The following is a 25,211-nucleotide window of genomic DNA, read 5'->3' as shown; positions in this document are numbered from 1 at the left end:
CTTTTCGATAATATTTGAGTCAGACATGTTAGTAAACGAAAAATCAAGATCATTGTAATTAGGTATGGAATTTGACACCACAAAAGATTACAAAACACAACGACGAATAAAGGGAAGTAATAAAATTACAAAAATAATTGAAATCCACCCCCCATTAACACATGTTCCATTTTAAAATTATTCTAAAAATAAATACTACAATATTATTTCAACAGAGTTCTTATTTTTCAAGAACAATAAGAAATTAAACCAGCGACGAGTGAAGATGACAACAGCTGCCGTAATAAATACTCTAGCCCCAAATGTAAGACGACAGAGGTCAATGAATGTTTGAGAGCTGCTCTTTTTAAAGTGTTGCCAACATCATATGACAAAAAATAATGTAAACAATAAGAATGTTTTGATAATAACTTGATAAGTAAAGCAAGTAAAATTTTTAAGTTTGATACATTTATAATGATAAGGTTGATTTATTTAGGGTTATTGTAAACAAACTTACCTCTTTAAATTCCTTTTTTTAAATTTTAATAAAGTAAAATTTCAGAAAAAACTGGCGCAAATTCTGTAAAAAGAAAGAAAAAAAGAAAATAAATTATTGTGTCTTTATTATATAAAAGTAATTCAATATTTTATAGATAATTAAAACTTTTTACTAATTAGAGAAACACAAATAATAAAAGCAAAAGTATGAACACTTTAAAATTTAAAAAAAAATATCAGTGAATCTGAGATTTGTTAAAATTTCAAATTACTTTTAAAGCATATGTTTGAGTAAAAAGTAATTCAATATTTTATAGACATTTAGAACAAAATAAAACCAAAAGTATGAGTATAAATCACTGAAACTGAGATTGAGAAAAATTTCAAACCGCTTTCAAGGCATAAGTAAAAAGTAATTCAATATTTTATAGACATTTAAAACTTTTCAAAACACATAGAGTCACAAAATTTAAAAAAAATTAAAATAAAAGTTTTAGCACTTTAAAATTAGACAAAATATCACTGAAACTGAGATTGAGTAAAATTTCAAACTGCTGTAAAAGCATGTCTGCACTTAATTACCAGGTGGGAGAGAGTAAACGACTTTTACAATGTGTCAGCAAATTTATATAAAGTGGTGTCATTGCTCAGCTGATTTTGTTCCTCCTCGTTTGTTTAGATGCTTAGAATCTGTCAAACCCAAAAGCAACAAAAACAACAACAGGTAGAATTTGACAGCGCCACCCTCTTTAACAAAAATAACATGTTTATGCCTGTTATTTTCGCTATATGTTATTGTTGTTGTTATCTAACTTTATTTACCTAGTTTAATTTAGCCTGATTCCTGGTTTTGCTTTGTTGCCGTTAAACAGCAGCATAGGCAAAATACTCTGCCCCAGTAGCTCTACTAGCTGTGTTTATAGTTTAAAATTATTTGTTTTTTTTTTAAATATTTCAAACAAAGAGAGACCCAGGAGCAGAGTTTAATGAACTTATCTTGAAAACTACAAAATATATAGAATTGTTTTTTCCTTTATGGTTTCGGTTTGAATATCGCCACTAAAACGGAAATTGTAGCATGTTAAGTTGGCGTGTCAGAACAAAAAGCGTGAGTTAGTAACGACTGTAGAGGGGAGAACAAATGTAATCCCTAAATACATTGAATATGCAGTGGTGTCATTATTGTTTTTGAGTTGAATAGGTGTTCACACTACCTAGTATGAAGCTGTTCATCAAGCTATTCTGGCTAAGAAACAGTCCCGCTGAGAACAAGAAGCCGAGCAGTAAATTTTAAAATTTTTAAAATATTTCATGGATTTAAATTCTAACAAAACGGTTCTTTATATCTTGGCAATAAATACGTTATTAGTTCTATAATATTATTTAGAAACCATTCATTAAGTAAAAAGCATTGAACTTTAAAAATATTCCAAAAAAAAGTATCCAGGCAAAACCATTAGAGCGCACATGTTTGCATTTTATCGCATTTGTATTAAAGTCTACTACGTAAATTAGCATTTATGTAAAGCTATCATAGATGAAAATAACAGGAGTAGAAAGCACAACAACAACAACACCACACTGGGACAGACAAGGAGAGCAATAGAGCGAGAGTGTGTGAGAATGAGAGTTAATGGAATTTGTACGACACCAACAAATATATCACACACAAAGATATGGTGATGACCTTGAATATGGACAATAACATTTGCAAAATATTCGTGCAAATAAAATAACTCACACAGACAGAACAGAAAGAACTACGAACTCTAAAAGAATTTTTTAAGTTAAATAACCTTTTGCAGAAAAAGCCAACAAACTAAGCCAAACGTGTTGTTTAGTAACAGAAGAAAAAGTATATAAAAGAAACGCAACAAACAAAAGGATATAAATTTTGTTCGTGGGTAAAACAAAAATTAAATGGGATAGAGGGATAATTACATTAACCCCTGAAAAATTGTTTTGGTTTTATAAAATACATTTTTAATATCCAAATATCTTCAAATTTCCATAAAGTCAAAGTACCTATGCTGCAATATTATGTAAAAATGTTAGGATTTCCCTTGATTATTTTTGTTAAATCTCGGAATTTGGAATTTCCTAATACCAGAATTTTCTTGATCGGAATTTCAGGTCTGGCTGAACCCAAGAACCCTAAATCACATATTCAGATTTCCTTCAATCTAATCTTGTTCCCTTTTATACTTTTCCTTTTTTTGAACTCCCTCTTCAATATCTCAATCTATCTTATCGTTTGCATTTATTTACGACAATAACAAGCAAAAGAACACACAAGAACAAATTCATTATACTACCTACTATGTAGTATTTAGTGATGACATACTTTACAAACAAAAACAAAAAATAAATAAATATTTTTTCTTACAAAAAAAAATAAATATACTTAATTAGTTTGTTGCAGTTGTTGTGGTGACTGTTGTTTATGTTTAGTACATTTTGAAGTTTTAATAAAGCAATAGATAGTCTGTGGTGAGTAGGAGAGAAAGAGAGACAAACAAAAAATAAAATAAAAGTAAACAATGACTCTCACGAAAATGAATATCAAAAAAAAAATCACAATGTGTACATAACTACTCGAAAGAAATTAAAAATATCAAAAAGAAAGTAAAAGTTTATTCAATGGAATTTTTTTGCCACAAATTATGTTCAATCTAATAAAATTAATTTAATACAATGTGATTCTGTGTTATAGTTTTACATATATTTGTTAATAAAAACTTTGTTTTAATTACTGTTAGTAGGTATTTCCCAGATTTTGTTTGGTAGTTCTTAGATAAGGAAGAATATTGAATTAATAACTTAACGACCAGGGCAAGTTATCGATTTATTTTTATTATTAATAAGATAAAATGTCGCCAGGCAAGAATGAATCTAAAACCAGAAGTTACATTTTTCAAAGGAGTGGTCTATTTAAACCGATATGGGTAAATTAAACCGACTGCTATTGGTGTGGATTGTACCTCCGCAATTTTGGCAACCATGCGAGGAGACTTGTCCTGGCCTGTACACCCTCAAATGTCTGGTGGACACTAATCTCCTTACTTCTCTTCTAACCACCTCCTCTATATCTCTTCTACTCCTATTTGGCCTTCTTTTATTTCTTTTCCAGGTAACACAAAGGGACCTGCTATATGGACTCAATTGAGCTGTCTGTTGTTTCCTGCTTCTACTAGACGGTTGCCTGTTAACCTAACCTATTGGTTTTGGTGGTTGATGCGAGACCGTATGGTTCACAAATTTTCAAACGGGTCTGAACTCTATTTTATAAAGATGCATACACCAAAATTGGGGATTACCGAGAACGTCGTGAATTGGATCTACAGAACTGTGGTAAGAGCTATTATAACGTTAGGTTATACTGTATGGTGAAAAGCAAAATGGCAATTGAGTGTCATAGGAAGACAATGGAGATTCGCCTCGATTGCATCACCGGAACCACATGTAGCACACCGCAAGTGGCCATGGATATCATTCTGAATCTCCTAGACTTTAAGGAGTACGTGGGAGTAATGACTATGAGAGGTTGTGTGATACAACTTTATTGAGGACGAGATAAATTGGTCATAGAGGAATCTTATACGAATACTGTCATTCAGACTTTCGAATCAATTTTGCAACATCCAATGGGAAACATTGGTTTGAAGGTAAGGAGATTGATTACTACAGGATTGCTTCGGGCTAACCGGTCATTGAGAAGCAGACTCGACTGTAGAATCTCCAGTGCTCTATATCCGAGACTGAATACTAGAGTACTACTGGAGCTGGATGAACGTAGTGTTAGCGGTAAGATCACGGGTCACTGAACAGTTGGAACAACGGCATTCCGTACTTCTGCAGAATATGCGGAGCCCAGGAGGTGCTGAAGACTGCTATATGTCTGGGGATGAAAGCCAGAGGACATCTTCGCCTTCAATAAAGGATAGCGGTGGTTCTATGGTAAACAATCCTGTTGGGATTTAGAGAGTAAAGTTCCTTTTGGGTATTTTTAGCTAGCACTATTTAATTTTTTACTGAAGGGATTCACAATGGACCCATAGGCCTCCGTGTGGAAGTGCATTCATTTACACTATCTTCTACTAACTAGGAGGCATACGCCATCGCATTTTCTAGATTGACGCAGCAAAGTGAACCTCAAAGGAGAAGAGAGTTCATTTGCTGACAGATTTTTAATATGGGAGAGCACCGATAGAGCAAAATAATATTGCAAAACGATATTAAAAACAAACAAAATTGAAATCATTAAAATGCACGCCTCAGAATTTGTAAGGTGAAGTATCCAAAATGTAACTATTTCCATACATACACAAATAGGAATTTAACCTGGTATGAAAAGGCTGGTTGTGGCAAAGACATGTTAATCGAATAAATGAATTCATGGATTCAAGTTTCTGAGTAAACCTAAGTAAAACACTGGAAGAATTAAAAGTATCAGCTGTGATTTCTAGAAAATCCCTCTAAATTACAAGATGAATTGACCTAATTATTCTTTATTATTATTTGCAAGTAAATATATATGAAGTAGAGTACAACAAACATTTTCAAACGACATACAAATAGTGAATTGAAAATTATATTCCCCTTCTTCCACTATCATTTTAGTTTTATTTACATTTTGCCTCTACTATTTAAATATTTTTCTTAATAAAATGTCTGATTTCATTTGAAATCATTTAAAAGTGATAAGAAATCCGCTGTTATTTTTTTTGGTTTTTCTTTATGTATTTGTTTAAATATTTACACATACTACGTATAATTATAAAATAATTTTCCATTTCGTTTCACTTCGTGATCTCTTTCGGTCCCTTTAGTTTTTGTTTTTTTGTCGCATGCATACATTTAAACCTGTCCCAATACTAAACTGTTAATGTATGATTCTTTTATGATGATGCTTTTTTTTGATTCTTCTCTTTTGTCCATTTCATGCAGGCAAGGCATTCTTCGTTTAACGTAAAAACAGCTGTTTAACATTTTGCTTTGTTTTCTTTATCATTAGTTGTTATTAATTTGTTTGCTGCCCGTATACCTGTGTGAGTTAAAGGGAAACGAAGATTAAAAATTAAAAAAAAAATTACGCACATCTGTCGCTGATTCTATAGATTTGGTTAATCCACTGTGCACACCATATTTCTCGTAATTTCTACTCTGTTCATTCTCTCTCGCACTCTTCGCATTAGACCGTTATAAACAATGCTTCTTTAACAACGCTGGAAAATCAAGTGGATTTTGAAAACTAATCACCAGGGTTGTGATTTCCATGCCTTAAAACAATGAAAATATGCACATTTGTAAACAAATATGACGAAAAAGAAACGAAAAATACTTTAACTTAATGTTTCTACAAGATAGAGGCAAAAACGAATAGGGTTTATTGTCAATAACTTAAATTGATAAATCAGGTATGCGAGGTATCCTTAAAGGAGTGCATCATTTTTGAAACACAGTAGACAAATGTTAAGATTAGAAATTATAGGTATATGAACCAAAGTCGTTTTTGATTCCTGGCCAATCCTTTAGAAATGTGCAGAGTCTTGCAAAAAAAAACGTTTTTATTTTCTAGTTTTAAAATTCTTTTAATCTTTCCTAACCCATATATAAAACTAAATATGTATGCATAAGCAAAAAAGTAGACTTTTGTTTAAGAAACGTGAGCGGAAATGCATTGTTTTATATAATTTCAAAAGAAAAATAAATTTTTTTTATATAGACGCATGTAATAAAAACACAATCTACATACATACGTTCAATAAAAATATACTTAACTTATAATCAGAAGTTTAAAATTCAAATCACATACATAATTTAATATTAACAGTCTTACATTTTATTAAACACTTGAAAACTTATTACATTTTGTAAATAAAATGAGCAAAATAATAAAAATCGGTTGTTTTTAAGAAACTTATGAGAACTCGGTAAAAATCCGGGTTTTCGCTAATGCATCTATGAATTAATTTCAACATATACAATCTAAGAGATCTGCGCTAGATCCGCAAGTTATAGTATAATATTGGAAAGCATTAGACCCGTAAGTTATATGAGAGTTAAGAAAAGTTGAGTTCAACTGACGAACGGACATCGTTAATTCTACTCCTCTTTCTTTATGGATCCAGAATATACATATATATTTTACACATAGAATTTATGTAAATTATAACAAATATAAGCAACCCAATTAAAATTTAAGAATATTGAAAATGACCTTGGAACGTTTCTTCCAAATAATAAAAAATAAAAGAATCCCAATCCCATCAAAATTGGAATTAATTCCTCATTTCGCTTCTGCAGCAAAAGTAAAATGAAATCTGATAAAACAGACAATAGGATTATTATACTACATATTAAAATATGTAGTGCTAAATATATTCCAATAATAAATTAATAAATTTAATAGACAACCATCATGGGTGAAAAGAAATGAGAAAAAAAACGTGTGTTTAAAATGTGATAAAGTCGTCAGAAAACACACGTTTTGCAAATACGTTATCAGTATCGGTTTAATATGTTTGTTTGAATGTAGGGAGCGTTATTTAAGGGGGAAATTATAAAGAAATATATCAAAGAATAACAAAAACTACAGAAACTAAAACAAAACGTATTCAATTAAACACACACACACATAGTATAAAAACAATCTGTGCTACCCATTTAGTGATTTTTATATTCATTAAATATAGTATTACGTAAAGTAGTTCGTATACGAAATGGATCAATCACTAGGGACTAGATTCAAGAGCTCTCAACACAATTGGTGGATATGAGAACAATACAAGAACTTGTAGCAGTCCAATGATTCGAATGAATTAATTCAATTTTCAAAATCAAATAAAATTACATCTCTTATCCATTCCATTAAAGAATTCATTGCGAGTCAATTCATAGGCTTAATTCCTTAGTACTTTAAACGTAATGAATTTTGTTTGAAAATGTCAACTTCGGAACAAGTTCTATGGAATCGTTACTGGATCGACATTCGATTTGATCTTTTCTACATTGAAAATTACCGGAAAGACTTCAGCGGGAAGTTAGTTCCACATACGGACAATACGGCTAAAGAACGAATTTTCCCTGTAGTGTATTGTGCGGTCCACTGGCCAATCGATGTGTTATTGACGAAAATTGTGTATTACGTAAAATTCCGAGGGTATCAGGAACAAGTTCCCTAATTTTCACAAAACAGATTCCATTGTAGTATGCATAGAACAGTGAAACGCAGCCCACATTGCTTCGGTGCTCCAACGAATCAATACCGTTGGGTACCCTATTGTCACCAATAATCTCCTTCGCCCTCTCCTGTACGCAGTCGAGAAACTCAAAAGTAGAATTTGATGCACATGGGAGTTGTATTCCATTTTCGGTCAGATATAGGGGGGTGTAAATAGTTTTACGGCCCTATGCTCCTTATAGGAACAACAGGAATTAATATATATAGTGAGGAGATCAGATGGAGTGAAGTAATTGCTACACCGTTTTAGAAAACCGAGACACTTGAATGCTTCTTTCGATACTTGAAAAATGTTTTTAGACCAGCGGACATCACATTGTATTCTCATAACCAGAACATCAAGAGCGTCTGATTCCACAATATTTACACCACCCAGTCGTTCGTTTTTGTGGCAACACTGAGTCTTGCGAACGTTGAAAGTGACCCTATTCGCACGACCTCATTCAGAGATTGTCACTAGGTTGCGATTAAGGGTATCATGCCTCAATTTCCGACAAGCTTGGTCTATAAATGAATGAATATGAATGCCAAATGTTGCTGTCATTTGAAAAGAATAGATAGGGTTGGAAGTTTGAAGTAGACTGTCGTATAGAAAAATAAGGAAAGAACCAGTACCCCAGAAATCTATTTTAAACATGTTTGATGAGATCCCATCTATAACAACTCGTATAGTATGATCTCAGAGAAAGCTCGATATGTCACACTCTATCGAACGCCTGGGAAATATCTAGAGCCACAACTTTACTTTCGCCAAAACGTTGAAAGGAACGACACCATTTTTCCGATAGGAAATTATCCATTAGAGCGTCCTCTACGAAAGCCATACTGCCGGTAGCTGAGTAGATTGCTGGGCTGTAAATATTTCACAAGATTGTAGTTAACCGTACTCTCTATAACTTTGGAAAGTGCAGAACAAATTGCTATTGGGCTGGCTGTTGGATGGATGAGCTAGCGTCGAAGAACTGTGCTTCAAAAACATTGCTGGTATACCATCTGGCTTAGGAGAATTATTTACGTTGAAATTCGATAACTAATCTAAATATTGTAACTTTAAGAAGAAAATGTATAAAGAAATTCCAGAAAATTTCCGACAAAAATATGAGGAGAATTTTTTAAAAAAAATATTCCTGGGAATTCCCGGGAAAATTTTCAAGCGATACACAAAAATAATGTGTCTCTAATTTTTTGGCAGCATTTTATATATATATTTTTATAATTTTCAAAAAAACATTCTTGGATTTTTATTAATTTACATGTGTGATAAAGAAATGTTTTGCAAAAGATTAATTTTAAACCAAAATATTGTAATTTTCTATGGTTTTGACAAAACAAATTACAGCAGATACTCAAATATTATACGAAATTTCTTAAAATTTTTATTAATTTACTTGATATATTAATTGAATTATAAAATATGAAAATAATAATTTTTCAGTTCAACTTCATGCTTTTTTAAACACATCTAATTTTGTCACTTGCCATCCACTTTTAAATAGTTGGCATCACTATTACATCTACCTCATTGACAGTTTTACAACAAACACCATAAAAAAAAATATTGTTTTTGTTTTTAATTTGTAGTTTTTGTATTTTGTTTAAACAAAATCATAGCGTGTGTTTGAGTTTAATAGTAATATTATTAAATTCAGTAACTAAATGTTATAAAATCAAGTTCAAGAAACAGTCACAAAAAAAATTCTTTGTATTTTTGTTGTGGTGGGGTTTTTTTAAGGCGAAACCAACAACAAAGCCAAAAAACCAGTGACAGTTTAGAGGGGAGAGAGAGAAAAAACTAATAATTATATTAGTGGATGTTGTTGTTTTCTATACATATTTTGATAATACACTAAAAATCAAACAAGTGGAAAATTTATCTGATGCGATTTGAGTTTTTTTAGTGTTTGAAAATTGGTTTTTAAAAACATTTTCACTTGTTGTGTTAATTATTCAACTACAAATAGTAATAGGTTGTTTGAAATAATCAAAAGAGTGAGTGAGTGAGCTTGTGGATTTATTATTAATGATCAATGTAACAAATAAATGTACTATTACACCCATTTCCGTTTTGTGTTAACAAAAAAAATAAATAAACAAATTTACAAAATAATTTTCATGGTTTATGACATTTTAATTGCAGGTGTAGTTTTTAAACAATTAAATAATATTTCATAAATTAATTTAATCATTAAAAAATGCTACTTAATTGGCCCTCACTGTAGGGTGGGCGTTTAAGAAAATCGATTATTTCTATAAAAATCCTTAAGAAAAAAACGTTGTTAATTAAAATGTGTTATAAATGTGATTTCTTGTATCATAGTGATGAAAAACTGTTTGTCAAAAAAAAAAAACACGTGACTTAATTTCTTGAATTTTTTTCACCTTGCTCCCATAAAAACGTCTTTATTTGAAACGCAAATACTCTAACATTTGAAAACTGGCACTTGGCAACATAATTGTGTAAAGCAGTATGTTTTCGAGATGTGTGTTTTGTTTATTTATAAAATTTATCAATTAAATACATAATGCTAATTATAACAACTAATACACATCAACAAGTATTAACACAATTTTTTTTAAACTAAAGTTAAACGAAAATTTAAAAAAAACACCTAAACGTAGTCCCACATATTTCGTAATAACAAACGAGACAATAACAAATAAATTGAAAAATACCATTATTAATGACGTATAACTTTTAAAATAAACAAGGTATTTACTTTATATTTACTATTGGTCAATTTTATTTTAATAAGTATTAGTAACCTGCATTAAATACAACTTTTTGTTTTTATATCTTTGAAAATAAGTCATATCTATATGGTTGAATCACTTGTGGGAGGGAGTCCATTTTTTGTATACCTATAAAGAGTTTGACAGCGAGCATTCACCAAAGTACATGTATAGAATAGATCATTTGGGCTTTTCAGTATACCCTGGCTGAAAACATTTTAATAGCATTTAATACTCTTGACTTAAGTCAAATTATATGTCTACTCATGCTTAACTCCCTGTCTATACTTAACAAATATTTATCATAACAATTAAAGACGTTCGTTTTCAACAAGACAAAGTTGTCTAAGCAAAAGCACTAACAATATTGTCATAACGAAGCAATAATACTAATAAATGGGGACTATACATGATAATGTTGTTATCCTGACAACCATTTTGACGTTTATCATGACAAAAATATATCAGGTATAGACATAGGGTAAAATAGGAGTATTCAGACATTAAAAAATCTAATTTGTTTAGCCATGTCTACTTGTTTAATTGTAAACTATTTTATACGAAAATAATTCCAAATTAGTGAATCATTAAAATAACTTTGGGGTTTAATTACAATTATGCATATTTAAAAATCTCTTTTAAATGGCTATAGTAAACTGGCGTAAACAAGAAGAAAGCTTGGTTTCATTGGGAAAACAAGCAATAGCAAGACCATAATCATTTGATGGTAATAACTTATCTTGATTAATATCGAGATTTCTCAGAAATTCCACTATACAGTTGTTGTAGATTCATTTAGGGGTAGCGAAAAACTTCAAAATTTCTCTACTCTATTCCTTAAAGTTCTATATTGAACTTTCAATCCTATTTCTACTTTTGAAGATGACATAGTTCAGAAGGGTAGTGCAAAAATACACTTCCACTTCCACTGAGACCTATGAGTCCCTTGTGAATCCATTCAGGAAATAATGATAATAAAGATAAAGAAATACATATATTTAGATAAATATAGAGCTAGATAACAATCCCAGGAGATTCCATAGGACAGGTCACCTGGAGAAAAATAAAAAGAACTGTCTTCTCAAAATTCCAACATTATTATCTACATAGAGCCACCTAATGAAGCCGAAAATATCCTTTGGCTTACAGTTCCCGACATCTTCCAGTCCCTCATGAAATAGCCGACCTAATCACTTAAACCTATGGAGCTGAGGTCCCACAGCTGCCTCCTAGGGCTCGCTTATAGTCATGACAGCAACATTCACCGTCAATATTCTTTCTTTGTAAGAGATAGGGGCCATGAGTCGGCTCACAGGACCCATTTATGTATGTTAACTCTTGCATCGATGTTGAAAACAAGCTGTGAGATTACATATTAACAAAATTCTCTTTGTGTGTGTTGATTCGATAGGTAAAATTTTCAGAGACTCTGACCTATTAACCCGCTGACTTTAAGCTATGGTCTGGGTTATTTTGAATGGAATTCAGAAAACCCAATGGTTCATACGGTGAACGTATCCGAAGGTAAAATTTGCATCATTTCTGCCCCATAGACCTGCTAAATTTGAGCGATGGTCTGGTGTCTTATTGGCACAGACCAGCTACTTCAGCAAACCTCTCAAGTAAATGTCTAGTGGAGTCAAATCGCATGAGCTTGGTGGGCAATTCACGTCACCTCCGTGAAATACATATAAACATAACCTCAATTCGTTCGTACATAACGTCCATTGATCGATGACCAAAATCCGCACCAAACAATAACTTTTTATGGATGTATTGCGATCTAGTGAACCATTGTAGTTCTCCTCTCTCAATCATATTGATAATAACGTTTTATCATTTGAACTTGCTGATTCATTTGATTCAAATCGATTCTGTCAATAAATTTTGCAGATGTCGCCAAAACAACATGGGCGCCACCCAAAACCCTCTTATTTTTGAGAGGCGTAAATAGTAAGCAATCAGAAGCTCATAATGTTCCGGCTATGATAATTCAGGGCGATTCCCAAGACACCAGCACATTTTTAAGTCTATTTCTTATTACGGTGCCAGAGATTATTTATCACTCCATCTGATCTCCTTACTAGTTTTAACGAAAATGTAATGTAAGTCTCATGTATGGACGCTGATCGAAAGCCTATTTTACAGCATACAGGAGATGAATATGGTGCTTGTAGGATCAGTAGGATATCCAACTCTATTGATTTGTATTTCATTCATTTGTTTTATCGAAATCTGTTGAAGAGCTCATGCAAATTGGATATTTGGCTGAACTGTCCCTATGTGGAATAAACACCTAGCAGAAGTCCTTCCTCTCACTTAAAATATAGGCAAATATAAATCTGATATCCGCAAACACTAGTTCCCTTATCCACCCTCCAATAACATACATAGTTTCCAAATATTCTACACTATGCTCAAAATTAGTCATTTTCCGAACTAGTTCAACGAGAACAGGCGGTCAAGAAACTTGGCAAAAAGAACATTAGATCAAAGATGGTCGGAGCTTTGAACACAAGCAAAACATGCCATAGAAAATTATTCATAGATACGAAACACTCCGACTTGTAGTAGCAGGAGTCAGCACGTAAAACAGCAAACTTAAAATTATTTTGTTAAGTGTAGTTTTAATTTAGTAGCTTCGTCTCTTTTCTATTTTTACTCAGTTTGTTTATACTGCATGTGTATGTGTGTGTTTCAGTTTACGTCTGTATGTGAGAATTCTCTCATCAAGTACTAATCAATTAAACTAATAATCTATTTAAATACAATAACCACACTTCATAAAATTTTTAGTCTACAATTATTTTTTTATCATTGTAATTATTGTTAGTAGTCTGCTTTATTTTATGGATTGTTTTAAAATGTATCTACATTTGTGATACAAACATGCATAGGTTTTATTTTCGACTTTGTTCGGCAACTGTCGTTGTCTGGAGCTTTGTTGTAGTTACTTGTATATGTTGTTGTTTTTGTATTTATTATTATTATTTCGGTCCGTTTTTAAAAACGACAAAATACTACAAAAAAAAATATATGTTCTGGTTTCCATTTCTTATTATTTATTTCAATTTTTTTCTTCAAATGTTTGTAAATGTTTGGAGTCTTTGTTTTGTTTTTTTTTTTTGCTTACAAGTAGCTGATTTTTTCTCTTGTTAGTTTATAAACGAAATGTAAGGGAACATATTCTTGTACTCATTATTCATTTCTTTCGTTCTATTATTCTCTATTGTTTTCATAGCTCGAAATTCTTTTGTCATTCATTTTAACCATATACCTACATACATACATATGTATAACTATGAATATTAAGCAATGATTTTGAAAAATGTCATCTGTCAAAGTAATAGATCAATGTTTGTAGATATCTAATCTCTTTTTTTAATTTCTTACCAATACATAGACAATAGACTACAGGTATTTTACTACTAAACAAATAACAAAAATATTTCAATTTTAAAAAACATTAAAAGCACATTAATTACACCTAGTTTAAATAAATCTATAGCTATTTAGTAAAAATCTTTAATATAGCGTCATTATAAAGAAGCCAGCCTCGATCAACGTGTTTGTGATAATCCACTCAATCCAAGAAGCAAACTATCAAACAAACAGGTAAAAATTTGTTCCAATACCATTTTTTATAATTTTCACATTTCATTGGTTATTTTTCTATTGTGATGATATACTGACAGTTCGTTACGAAAAACGATAACCCGAGATTGAGACAATGGGACACAGTCCATTATATAAGTGACCGGATGACCGGTCTTTTACACGTTTCTATGTAGGTATATTTTTGAATTCAAATTCAAAAAATCAACATCACTTTCTGTTTTTTTTAGGAAACTTATGACAAAGATTAGTTGAAAATAACTGTTATACTCTTCAATTTGTCATTCCGTTTGTAATTTCTACAATTTTCATTTGCTACTCCATTCTAGATCGTTATATATAGCGATATAGCCACGCCCATCTGTATGTTGAAATCAACTTTCCGAAGCCCCCAAATAGCATGACTTGAATATTCACACAGCAATCAGATTTATCTTTAATCTTCCATATTCCAGGGTTTCAACAAAAATATGTATTTAGATATAACTTATTGAAATATGTGAAAAAAATTAACTAATGTTTCGAAGCGTACAAACATTTTCACACAGTTTTTAATTTTTAACAGGAAAATAGTTTTTTTTTTAAATAGTTTAATATTTTGTGGAGTAGCCGTTATTTTATGACTTCTTTTATCGACTTGGCATTGAATGAACCAATTTTTTTGTGCGTCAGCTCCAATATTTTGCCATTTTTGTAACAGGACTTCTTTAAGTTGAATCTTACTAGTAATATGGTGCTTTCCTACACGTCTGCCCAATACATCCCATAAATGCTCTATGAGATTCATGTCAGGAGATTGCGAAAGAGTCGGCAGAATGTGGGAAACATGATACACTATCCATATTCGGACGTTATGGGCTGTGTGTTTGGGATTATTGTTCTGTTGAAAATAGAAATGTTCCCCAAGATTTAACTTTAGAGTGCTTTGTAGTAGATTTTCTTTCAATATGTTAAGGTACACAGTTTTATCCATTGTACCGTCAAAGTATAGTATATTTTGGTGAAGGGTATATAAGATTCGGCACAGCTCACTTACTTGTTCTTAATACCGTATTTTTTGAGTTGTGACGGTCTTGCTTTAAATATATAAATACATATGTATATATTTTACATGTGCCAAATGTGTATGTATGTCATTTACTGTAATTTTCATTTATATAACTGTTTTCAACATGGCAAGTATAAAAGAAAATGAAAAATAAAATAGTTTAAACAAAATATTATAAAACAATGTTTAACAACCCTCAAAAATATTTCATCATCAATAAAAATTGAATGCAATACATATTTTTTAATAAAAAAAAACCCATATAATTGATTTAATTTAGAAAACGACCTATAAATTTGAAGGCAAACAGACACGCCAGACATACAGACAGACAAGTAAGCAGACACAAAAATACACATCATCGATTTCATTATTTTTTTCTACATTACAGCAAAAAAAAAAAAAAATCACTTCTTTTTAACCAAACAAAAAAAAATACAAATAGGTACGAAATAATTTTCTACAATAATTCACTACACATTTTTTAGATAAGTAACATAATAGCAACAAAAATATGAATTAAAAGCACTATAATTTATGTGTAGTAAAACGGTCTGTAGTCCAAATCAAATATAGATGAAGAACAAATATTTTTTTTTTTCGACAAAAACCTGAAAAATTCTATAGCACTGTAACAATAACTCTGGAGATAATTTTTGTATATTTAGAGAGCAAGAGAGAGTATATTTTTCGTTTATCAATAAAATAAAACAAATAAATGAAAGAGCTAATTACTTTACAAAGAACATGAGCAAAGAGCTAGAGAATTAGTAAAACAAGAGTAGGTTAAAGCAAATGAGAGAGAGAATATAACTCGCTACACGCAGAGAAAAACAAGAAACTCGTTTTTAGTTCGGTTATTTTTATTTTTCAAGTTTATAGTGGTGGAAATATGTACTATGTATGTATATAATAACGACATTGCTGGTACATATGTTTTTGTGATTTTTTCGATGTTCCGTTGAGTAAATGTACGTTTAAAATTTTTAGTCTTTAGCTGCTATGCCAGCAGCTCTCTACAAAAAATCAACGATAAAAAGCTGGGTCTGTGAACGATGATGAACGAATATAAAAACGGCGTGGTCGCCATTTATTTTATATTTTTTTATTGTTGTTGTATTCGTTCCATACGTAAGACAAAAAAAAATAACACAAAAAAGAAGAAGCAGCACTAGTAGAAACATACAGAAGAAGAACCAACAAGAAAAAAAAAACAATAAAACAGCCGTATAATAAACATAATATACATGTACATTTTTTGTTTGTACATACATATATTGAAATTCTTTTGTTTTGGTCTCATTCCCCTGCTACTCCTCCTGGTCATTTTCTTGTACATATCGCTTTTACTCAAATACTGTGCAATATTATTATTATGATGATGATGATATAGAAAACGCATTTCGAGGGTTTTATAAGTAATTTTCGCTTTTTTCTAGTGTAATAATAATGTATATATATTGAAAAACAGAGGATGATGAATAAGAGGAAGAGGAGCTCTAGGTTTATGGTGCTGACAACGGAGTGAGGTGAGCAGTGGTGGAGTAAGCAAAGAAATTGTTGTATAAAATAACAACAACAAAACGACATAAAGAGATTTTGTTCAAATAGTCAAATGAAGGCAATGATAAAGAGAGGAGACATGGGGAGTACAAGAGGGGTTTAAAAATAAACTATTTATGTGTATGTGTGCTGATGATTTTATTGTGTTTTCTTCCGTTTTTTTTTTTTTGTTAATAATTCAATAATAAAAAAAAAACACAAAATATGTGTTGGTAAGCAGTTTTTACACATACTACATTATAAACTATGTATGGATATGGAATTTCATGTAAATTATTTTGTTTTGAAGAGAAAATGTGACTCAATTAAAATGAATTCTACAGAAAAATAAAAAAAAAAATATCTTTTCCAAGAAAATCTACACAAATTAGTACAAAAACAAATATATACCTACAACTGTATGTATAAAAGTGCAATATTTGTAAATGACGTCACTAAGGATGAAACTGCAATTTGTTCACACCCTAACCCTGTTCCAAATTTAACACAATCAACCACCCACCTACAACCCTACAAGGATATTAACTATTACTTTTCCCCTAGGTTTAACAACCTTGATCAGTAATAATTTTTTTAAAATCGTTTAATTAATCTGAAGAAAATTTTAATTTATTTAAAATCATCACTTTCATCTTCTATCACTATTTTCTTTATGTCTCGTCTTTTTCTCACTCACTCTCTTCTTTTTCTTTTTTTTTGTTCAACTTTCCTTTGGTGAAATATTGTTTTTTTTTGTTATTTATTTTGCAATACATTTTGTTTTAAACAAATTCATACTCACCGTAAAGTAAAACGTAGTAAATAAACAGAGAAATTTCTTTATTTACGTATTGTTTACATTTATTAACATTTTTCCAAGTGTTTAGTTAAGTTTTTTGTAGGCAAAATGATAGATAGAGATAATCTGCGAAATCCCGTAATAATGTTGTTGTTGAAAAAAAAGTTGACATTTAGTGTCATATTTGTTGGCTGACGCGTCTTGCTTTGTCCTAAAAGGGTTACCAGAAGGTTTTGTAATTTGTTTACATACCTTTTGAGGGGACAAATGTTTTATTGATATTTTTCAGGAATACTGTTTATAGAAAAACAATTATGTTCCATGAGCCCAACATTTCTAACAGTTTGCCGAATTTATACCAATTGGCTTTATACCAGTGATTGGGGGGAGTTGCAAGTGAAATAACCTTAGTCTGTATTTACACCTGTTTATCAATTGTTACAGGTTGAGAATACGTATTAAACAAATGTCACCAAAAACCGAATGTTTGGGAACTAGGGTTCCCAATTTCCCGGGTTTTTCCATTTCCGGAAGCATAAAAAACATCTGTTTATTCACAGGAATTTCCACCATCAAAATGATTTTGTCATTTCGTAATATTGGTCGTATAACCAAAAATTATATAGGTATTCTGGGTGCTTATAAAATTCTAAGTCGAACTGTATATCTGTCTATTGAAGGCACGATAGGGTCTCGAGGGAAGGACATGAGGCGGATAAATTTCCCCAAATATTATTTGTTAATGAAATTTGTTTGGTATTGAAAATGGGCAAAATCGGTCGACTAGAACCACAGATATAGACAAAAATGTGAGACAGCCAACACACAATTTATATTTACTAGGAGTATTTGTTTTAATTGTTTGCAGGAAAAATTCTATGTTTCGATAATTGTATTACTTCCATTTTCTCAATCTCTGGTTATTTTTTATCGTGACGATAGTTCTCATTCAAAAATTATCTTAATTTCCAGAGATTGAGAAAATGAGTTTTAACAGTTTAGCTGTCAGAATGAAGCTAAAGAATTAGTTTTTGTAAATGGATTTAGGGAAAGAATTGCTGATATTTTTGATTATTTTTTTTTTCATATATATGCATATTTAGTTTAAACTCAGGATTCTAAGTAGGTTTTCATTCAATTACCTGCCAAAAAGGTGATTTTCATACATATTTCAGGTCTACTAAAAACAAATTAAATGATCATTAAAAAACAATTGCTCACTCACAACAACAAGGTCAAGTAAATACTCTTATTTTTACCCACAAAAAAATCATTTTTATCACAATGTCACCAAAAATTTTACTGAGTCATTAATGAGTAATTAACAAACTATACAATATACAAAATTCCACATACCAAATAAGACTATAATAATTGAGAAAAAAAAAATATATGCATACATCCTGATGACAAATGCAATTTGGAAAATACATATACTAGGTATTTAATTAATTTAATCTACACCCTCCAAACATAAATTACATCATCTCTATTTATTACATCATTAAAAAAAAAGAAAAAATGAAATATTTTTAAAACCACTAACTACAGCACATAGAAAAGCAAAAAAAAATAATGAATTTCAAAATAAAACTAAAAATGTATATACAGAAAAAAAGAAAGAAACGTACTGTATGTATTTTGAAATATATAACTGCAGTTTTTCAGAGAATAGAACAGAATAAAACGGAAGAAATGTCATAACGAAGAAAAAACCAGCGGAAAATACAAATGCAGTAGTGGTGTTGTTAAGTCATTCATTCGGTGGGATTTGATTTGCCATATTTCAAAACAAAATTGAGCACACAAAAAAATGGGGAAATGAGAACGAACATATTATAAACAATGCAATAACAACAACAACAGACAATAAAGAGATGGAAAATGTATGCCTCAAAGCAGGGTTGAAAAAGTTAGTACAAAATAGTATGTAGTAGTGTTTTTGGTACAATTGAAAAACTTCATATCATTTAGTTGGTACAATTGAAAGAAAAACAATTAATTTGTAAATTCTTTGTTAAGTTAAGTTTTGGAGATATTTTTTTAGAATTTTCTGGACTATTTTTAAACCAAATCGAACAAATCGTTCTTTAGTTATGCTTAAATTGGGGAACAAGCTCCTTTCTATAATTTAATTTTTTAGAATATCACATTCACATGTACCTAAACTGACTCCAAAAAGTAGGAATAAAGAGTTACTTGATTTATTTGCCAAAAGTTGAGAAATTGATCGGTGTTACGTAAATGCTAGATTACTAGAGTCTGTGAAAATAACATCTGAAAAACATAATTAGTCAATACAAAAGCAAGTTAAACAACCATGTAGATAAGGTGAAACTAGATTTCCCAATATTCTCAAACAATTTTGGAATAAAACTCAATTTAACAATACATAGTTATAGATTTCCAGTTTTAAAAAAGAGGAATAATAAAACTCTCCTTCCAAAAAGCGTGAATAATACCACACACAAGTCAACGAAATATTGAAAATCCTTGTAAATGGAACATACATTTCGTTTGCACACATTCTGAGAACAGATGAAGGAACTCCCCCCGAACAGGGACAATTAGAGGATTTAAAATTTCTCGCATTCTCCGTAATGCGAAAATTAGATACTACATTAAAAGTCTGAAGATCATACCAGAAGTATATGTATATACCTTGAACATGCACGGATCCAGGTCAACCATTTGGGAGGGGAAACTTTTCGGTTCTTTTTTGGTGGTGGAAATTCCATTTCTCACCCCCTGGATCCGCGCCTGACCTTGAAAGAAGTCGCCAAATATATTAGACACCCATCCAACAATTCAACACCATTGAATGTCAAAGATGTTGGAAATCCACTAATTCTTCGTTTAGAGTTCACAAAATCATAGCATCCCTATTAAGATAATCCGAGTAGCATTTGAATATTTAACATAGTTCACTGCTGAACTGCTCTCCATACAACTTTTAAACAACCTGATCTTTGAATTACGAGACCTTCTAAGATCACAAGAAAGCCAAGCTTTACCATAACCCATTCAAAAAAATAATCAATAAAACTGTCATCTGGACAAAAACTCCAAGATACCTTAGTATCTGAAGTCGCCCAAGAACGATCAATATAATCTTAGGCTAGAAAATACACATCCTTCCTTCCAAATACATCCATAATAGCGAGTCTATAATTTATAAAAACATGATAATCACCAGAAAATATCACAAGTTTCACTAAAAAACAACATTATAATCACAACCAACGATCTTACGATAAACATCGCTCAACATAGTGTTCAAATCCCTAACATTATGTTAAAGAACAGATAAATTTCCATCAACAACGTTCAGTTTTTTGATTGGACAGCAACTCTAGCGGTTCTGGGTCAATCCCAATGTACAATTATACTAACTAGGGCACCATTTGGCCAGTACAATGTTTATTAGTTTGTCAAACAATTTCAACTCAGCAATTATTTTAAAAGATGAAAATAATGAAATAAATAAAATCAGACATTGAGCAAATGGGGCTTAACATTTAATATTTTCTTGGAAATAAAACCCCCAACCCAAACAAAATGTACCTAGTAGAAGTTGGTACAATTTGCAAAAATTTTTGTTTTGTCATCCCTGGCCCAGAATAACACCAAGAGATAGAGAGCGAATGGTAGGTAATTGAAAAACACTGAGTGAGTGAGCGACAGTATCCAAATGCGAGTAATATGGTTTTATTTTTAAATCACTGATAATTTGTTTTTTTTTTCTTTCTCGAAAATATCTATTTTTTGTTGTTTCATTTTACTAAAATCTTAATTATTTGCTGTTGACCAAGTATACAAAACATTTGTGTGTTTTTTCTTTAGAGAAATTATATATTTATTGTGGGTTTAATCGAAATATATGTATGTACTAGTATATAGATACACACTTTACAATAGATTACTACAAATTTAATTTAACAAATTAAAGAGTATGTACATAAATAAGTATAATTAAAATAATTCATCACCTTTTGTTTGTGTTCAGTTTTTTTTTTGTTTGTTTTTGTTTTGAGGACTTGCTTGCGGTTTTAATGACCTCAGCAGCTTTAGGAGTTAGAGTGAAGAATTAAAACCGTGACTCTATGTGTGAAGCAAAAAAATATAATCCAACGCCTCTTTTGTGTTTGAAAATTCTTTCACGAGTTCTTTATTTTAATTTAGTTTGTATTTAGGGGACTTTTTTTTTTGTTTGTTGATTTGTATGTTTGTTTTATATGTTGTTGTAGCTAATTTTAAAAATAAACGCAAAAATAACAGTACATTTGTTAAAATCATTAAATATTTAAGCTAATTTCAGCTTCACATTTAGGTTTTTCAGAAAAAAAAAAAACATCAGAAAAGAGCACAATTAACAAAAAACAAATTTTATAATAATCTCTCATCACTTCACTATTTTTCTTTTCTTGTTTTAATCTCTTTTAACTCTCTTGGTTTTCCCGAGAGAGAGAGTTATAGTTATTTGTTTTTGCACACAGCTCTCCTTTGCAGCAGGTATTCTTTTTTTTATTACTATATAATTTCAAATCGTTTTAGTTACGAAGTTGGTTTAATCGGGTTTTGTTGTTTTTGCTTTTACCGTTTTGTACGAGAGCATATACTCTATTCATTAACGAGCAACGAACAAACGAGCGTTTACTTTAGGTAGACAGTTGAATTTTTGCCTCAGCGGCGTTACGCGACGTTAAAAATTTCGTGCGAAGACACAACTTAGCACCAGCAAATCTACGCGATTCGAACAATAACACATAGAAACAAAAAAAACCGAACGAATACTTTTTTGTTACTTGCTACTGCTTCTTCTTCTTAATATTATTCATCCGTTCGTAACATATAAAAAGTACTGTGAATTTCTTTTTTTTTTATTATTTTTTTTTAATTTCCTACTTTCGTTTTAGAAAAAATTAAAAATTAGTTGTTAATAATTAACAATATGAAAAAAATTTAAACATTTAAATAATTTCAGAGCATATATAAACAAATTATAAAAGAAAAGTTCCAAAAAAAAACTCAATTTTTCAAAATAATAAAATTTTAATTTTTCACACTTGAATTTAAAACTTTAAATATTTTCTTTAACAAAATATTTTTATTGCTTGGTTGCCTCTCTGCGTGTGTGCTTCTCTTTCTCTATAGTTAATAATGTGTGTGTAGTAGGGTTTATTCTTTATTTTTTTTTGGTTAAAAATATGAAAAAAGTTAAAAAATAATTCATAAATTTGCATAAAAAACGTGTTTCATTTTTATAATTTCATTATATTCTTTTGTTTAATTGCAATTTATTTTTTCTTTAATCAAAATATTTTTTGTTCTCATTCCTCTCTCTCTCACGCTCTCTTTTTATGTTTCTTTCTCTCTTTTTGTCAATGTGTTTTAATTATATATATTTTTTTATTATTTTAAATCAAGAAAAAATAATATTTTAGCGGAGCGCACTTACGACACACAACTGGCAACGAACGACAACGAACACAACGTCGTCGCAAGTGCTACAGCCATTTTGTACTTTGCATTCACATGAAGAAATTGTATGGCGATTAACTGAATCTAAGGTTTTCAGCAAATCAGCCAAGGCACAGGGTTGTAACAAAACGTACTATGCTGAATTACTAACTAATCAAACAAGAAAAAAAAGTAAGTAGTACTTAATAACACAAAATAATGTAATGTAATAATTATGCCATCAAAAACAACCCCCAAATATTTAATATAAAATACAAAGAATATTTATTTCTAGTAGAATTTTATGGTTTTTTTATAATTAAATTTAAGTCAATAATAAAAAAAAATCACTATAAATCTCTATAATTTATGTCTAAAAAAAATATAAATCAAAATACTTTAGTGTAATTAATAGCATTAAAAAAACCCACCGTACTTATCAATCAATCAATAATATTTTACAATATTATACCACAGATATGTATTAACTGATTTTAAATAAATATTTCTTTATACAACCGCACAAAACCTTTGTTTTATTTTACCATAAATAAGAATTGTTAACAAATTAATTATATGGAGAAATGTCACAATTAATGGAACAAAAAAAGAACTACTACTAAAATAATCAACTCGTAAATATTTTGGGTAAAAAAAAACTCAAACCGCGTGATATTTCCATTCTCATGAGGTTCATCTATATTTCTGCTTTGGTTTTTAATGCTTCCATCATAGCTGTTGAAACACTAAAATTCCTTGAAAATTTTCATACAAAAATTGTTATTCTTTACACAAACGTTAAAAGTAGACATATGGGGGCGACATCTATAGAACATGTCGACAGCAGACTCTAGCTGTCTCTTTCTAATGCATTAATTCAGCTACTTAATGTACGAAGTGAATTTATGGTGGTGTTGGGAACTCTGTATAATATACATCAAAAAATAATATGGTAACACCATTAAGTCCGTTAATTCAAATAGGAGTCTCATAATTAGGGGGCGGTATTATATGAAAATGCTTGTTTTTTTCATGTAGACTTATTATCTATCCGAATTACACATTTTTATGTAAAATGGAATTTATTTGTTAGGGCATATTTTTGCATATGTCTTTCTCGAACGCCCAAATACCATGTAGACTAATTATCTATCCGTTTGGATGTAAAATGGCATCGATTTGTTAGGGCATATTTTTGCATATTTTATTGATAAAGCATATTGGTTATATTTTACTTCAAAATGCATATTTATATGCATATTATTCCAATTTTTAATAAAAAGTTCTTTTGTCGAATTTGTTATAGAAATAGCATCTAATGTTTCGACTAATTTCTTCAGCAATTGAACATTATCATTTCAAAACATTTTGCTTCAAATGTTTAGAAAAATAGTATCAAAACATTCATATTTTTTTATTGTAATTTCGATTGATAAGAGATTTCGTTACCCAAAGATTTTCCAGCCGCTCTTCACATCCAGTTATTAAGAGATTAAAATTATGCTATGTTCAGACTCACTCAACAACAGTCTCTATGTAATAGATTTTATTTAAGTTTGTATTAATAATTAAATTAGTTCAAACATTTAAATAAACATAACGATAACTTCGTCGGCCATTTTGTTCAACTTTTTCATTTGCTTATTTTTATGACATTTGGCTTGCCATTGTACATAATTTTTTCTTCTCACTGAACATACTTCTCAGTAAATTACCTGCGACAAGGGTTGTATTTTGAATTTTACTCAATTAGAGAGGCAATTAACTATTAATTGCGCAATTTACTAATTGAGTTCTTGTATGATAAATTGAGCTCAATTAAGGCCTTAATTGTGCAAATGTTCCTAATTGCTCAATTAAGGAGTGAGATCGAAAAATTCTTAACACACGTTTTTCATTACATTTTTTAACCCAAGTATTATTTGAATTTTTTTTTGATCAAGTTACCTTTGAAAAACATGTCAGTTATTATGTGTAATGTCAATTATATTAATTTTTTTGTTAATCTGATTAAAATGAGTGACCAGAAAAAAGTGCGTACTGAAATTATTAAATATTTTCAACAAAACCCAACTTGGTCTTACAAAAAGTTGGCCAAGCATACAAAGGTCTGCCGTCAAACTGTTTCCAATGTTATTAAACAGTACCGGGAGAACTTGTCAGTTGATAGAAAACCTGGTTCAGGTAGAAGGAATGGTCCACATGATGTTTCTAAAGCCAAAAAAATAGAACGCATTTTCAAAAGAGCTCCCAACACATCCGGTAGGAAAGCAGCCCGGTTAGCTCAGTGCTCG

General features: G+C 30.4%; 1 protein-coding gene and 1 long non-coding RNA gene across 4 annotated transcripts in view; one reads left to right on the top strand and one right to left on the bottom strand.

Moving 5' to 3' along the window:
• The window catches only part of Trf2 (TATA box binding protein-related factor 2), a 46,556-nt gene extending 23,341 nt beyond the window's left edge, over positions 1-23,215 (bottom strand). The window contains exons 1-3 of one of the 2 annotated variants that reach the window (XM_065508163.1): positions 22,916-23,014; positions 21,447-21,704; positions 500-562 (exon numbers count right to left, since the gene is read on the bottom strand). The gene's annotated coding sequence lies outside the window, so the exon portion shown is untranslated. Of the gene's footprint in view, positions 1-499; positions 563-21,446; positions 21,705-22,915 lie in introns of both variants that reach the window. The other variant, XM_065508164.1, reaches the window with a different exon arrangement.
• On the top strand, positions 15,631-23,445 carry LOC135957425 (uncharacterized). Of its 2 annotated transcripts, none has more exons than XR_010576403.1 (2): positions 15,631-16,737; positions 22,885-23,445. It is a non-coding gene; the product is annotated as an uncharacterized LOC135957425 (long non-coding RNA). The 2 variants fall into 2 exon arrangements; XR_010576404.1 differs by lacking the exon at positions 15,631-16,737 and adding an exon at positions 21,698-22,315.
• Positions 23,446-25,211: the final 1,766 nt, after the last annotated feature.

This window comes from Calliphora vicina, chromosome 4 (assembly GCF_958450345.1).
Source record: "Calliphora vicina chromosome 4, idCalVici1.1, whole genome shotgun sequence".
NCBI lineage: Eukaryota > Metazoa > Arthropoda > Insecta > Diptera > Calliphoridae > Calliphora > Calliphora vicina.
Note: the sequence above shows the minus strand (reverse complement) of the source record. Positions and strands in the feature narration are given on the sequence as shown.